Below are 3,248 nucleotides of genomic sequence, written 5' to 3'. Positions count from 1 at the left end.
ACCTCCGATTGTGAGAAGAATAACATTGCAAAAAATTCATTCTCCTAAAATTAACTTGGTATCGAAGCAAGTTCTCTTAACATACTACCTCACCATCACCGTAGCTACTAGGGGCCGACTGCTCCAACCAGGTCTGACCATCCGACAGAAGCCGATTGCTTCTTCCATAACAGGTGCCAATTGCACCATTGAATCAGAATCTCATCCAGAAATTACAAACAACTCATGGCTGAATCTGGTGCTCTTATAGTTCCACCTGTGGTGACGCCAACTCAAGAACCAACCTCTATTCCTTATGGGATCAAACTGAATGGCTCAAATTTCACTCTTTGGTCTCAGGTGGTTACTATGTTCGTTGCTGGACGGGGAAAGATGGAATATCTCAAAGGTACGACCTCGAAACCTACTGTTAGTGACTCTACATATAACAAGTGGATGATGGAGGATGCTACTGTAAAAGGCTGGCTTATTGGTTCTATTGGCTAAGATCAAGTGTGGTATATGTTCTTATCAGTTTAATATCTGATACATGGGCCATTGGTTCACATGATATTGAATTAATTTTTTAAGGGGGAAGGCAAAATTAACTCTGCCTACTTCATGGCATGCGACACATCCCGTTCCATGGCGTCGTGACACGCCCCGTTGTAAAAAAAAATTATAAGCCTTCACTCACCTGCGATTACATTATCAGTATAGTCCTTGCATATACTACAATATCTTTTATCAGATGTGCCCTCACATTAGTGACCGGACCTCTATTTTGAGGTCCTAATACCATCTAATTAGGGAGTTCTAGTATCTTAAGTAATGTAATGTAATTGTGTTTAAATAAGTTAGTTTTACTCTTATGATTGTCTTTCATTGGTTTTGCAGAAAATATGATTAAACCGACAAAATTAGAAGCTCTCGGGACAGTTGGAACCAGAGGGTTTAATTGTCCACACAGATTTCAACCGTCCGGACAGTCGCCCGATTTCTGCATTCCGAGAATGATTAATTGAGCTGGGTTTTTGGGTATCTCTCAAATGTAACCAATGGGAGAAAGCTTTGTAAGGGTAAATAGGTCATTATACTTGTAAAAAGAGGAGAAAACCCTAAGATTTGTTTTGGCTCTCTCATTCATTGACTCTCCAACATGAAGCCACTATAGGAGTAGTGTAGATCTAGTTTCTCTCTCTAAGTTTTCTTTGTTGTTTTTGGTGCTTTCTCTTGATTTTGTATAAACTCTGATTTAGATGACAATAGATTGGATGTTTATTGCAACAATCATGAGTGGGTAGTTCTCTTCTCTAGTTTCTAATCCCGAATGGTGGATGCAAGGTTTCAATTACTCAAGGTATGCTCAAAGAATCGTAGCTTCGATTTCTCTCTTTTAATTTCGTGATAGTTGTGTGATTGGATCTATGGGAATGACATATTTGATTGTATTCTTGGATTGTCTAGTCTAGGGATTGCATCTAATGTGTTCGATTGAGAATTGTTAAACCCATTGCATGATTTCCTTAATTAATTGAGTTTTTCATTGCATAGCTATTAATTATGTGTATTGATGATGGGGTTTTGGGTTAATTTAGGAATGTGCATGGGAGAGTTATGGTTAATTGATCTTTGAGTGTGAAACTAGGGTGTTAGCCAAGCCGAGCCCCAAGGGGGAACATTAATCCATAATATTAGGTGCTTATCCCTTTGCGTTCATCGTAGATTAAGAGACCCGATGACCTACATGTATGAATTGAAGTCTTATATCCCAATTCTCTTTGCATATGCATGATTGATAGTATCACACAATGCATTGTGTATGGTTGTGTGTGTTTGCAATGATACCTTGAGTATGAGAACTGAGTAGCCACCGGGACGGATTAGAGACTAGGTTTTTAATTAATTGTTTTAAATCCAATTCGTGCTTACTTTGATTACAAAATCGCTCATGCTACCGAGTCATTCGGCCCATTTCTTTTACTTGCTTTTATTTGATATTCATTGAGTTTATTAGTGTTAGCTAGTCATTTGCATATCATTCACTTCAAATTTGCATTGCTTCCTCGTGGATCGATACCGGACTCACCGGTTTATTACTTGACGATACCCTACACTTGGGGTAAGTACACACACACTTTGGTGTCGGTCAATTAGTCGTATACCTAAACAAGTGAGAAGTTTTACTGTAACTCAAATGTTTGTACCAATTACAAAGTTCATATGTCATGTTGTACGCCATTTGCTTCTATCACACCCGTCCAATTGTGAAATTGAAATAGATTAATCACATAAATGTCATGATTTGTTGCAAATCGCAACCTAGATATAAGAAAATTAACTCTCTTTGTGGCTCATTATAATTGGATGTTTTTCAATATCTTTGATGAGATTTCTGCATACAAAAAGAAAACATAAACCCAAAAAAACAACAATACAACAAAAAAGAACACACAAACAGAAAACTCAAACAAGAGTACTCACACTAGTTCGCCACCATGGAGTGTGTCGATGAAGTGGTCTAACTCTTCCGTAGTAATTTGGCTAGTAATCGATGTTATCCAACAAGCTAGATGACGAAAGTCGTAAAGTATTTCATTTGGCCTTACAATTCATCCCATTGGAACCTTTAACTTTGATAGTGTGGTTTGATACCATTGACGTTGATTTCTCATCAACTATAAGAATGTCATTGGATTCTCATTCTTGTTTAGTGCATACCTTATGAGTATGCAGATACTTCAAGAGTACGATTGAGGTCTAAAAAAATAAAAATCAAAACGATAAAAATAATAATTAATTCTCATAAAAGTTAATAAGAAATTCAACACTACCTTTAACACATTTTGAAAACTTTAGCTTGAAAATATGGAATCAACGGTATGTACCCCGCCAAGTATAAGAGTGAGTCTCAATATGATGGTTTTGATTGGCCCAATCAATGAAATTGGCAGTATTAGCAAAACGCTCATAGAACACGTGTTGATATGTTTTATTCTTGTGAGTGTATTGATTGCTTCAAGAATATTACTGTCATTTAGATCCAAGGATTTTCTTAGGAGATGGGTACTTGAGGGTAGTAACCATCCACCATGGAAATATTCTATTGTGTAAAATGGATTATTAACCTTGTCAACATAAACAGAGAAAAAAAAATATAAATATTTGAATAAATATAAATTACTTATATTTAGAAAGTACAAATAGTATGATTAATAGAACCAAAAAAAAAAACCAATGACAAAGGAAACGACATACGATTTGAGAGT

At 36.2% G+C, this 3,248-nt stretch overlaps 1 pseudogene; it reads left to right on the top strand.

Annotated features, from left to right (window-relative positions):
• Nucleotides 1-461: 461 nt before the first annotated feature.
• On the top strand, nucleotides 462-644 carry LOC119992364 (annotated as a pseudogene).
• Nucleotides 645-3,248: the final 2,604 nt, after the last annotated feature.

This window comes from Tripterygium wilfordii, chromosome 22 (genome assembly GCF_013401445.1).
Source record: "Tripterygium wilfordii isolate XIE 37 chromosome 22, ASM1340144v1, whole genome shotgun sequence".
Lineage (NCBI taxonomy): Eukaryota > Viridiplantae > Streptophyta > Magnoliopsida > Celastrales > Celastraceae > Tripterygium > Tripterygium wilfordii.
Note: the sequence above shows the minus strand (reverse complement) of the source record. Positions and strands in the feature narration are given on the sequence as shown.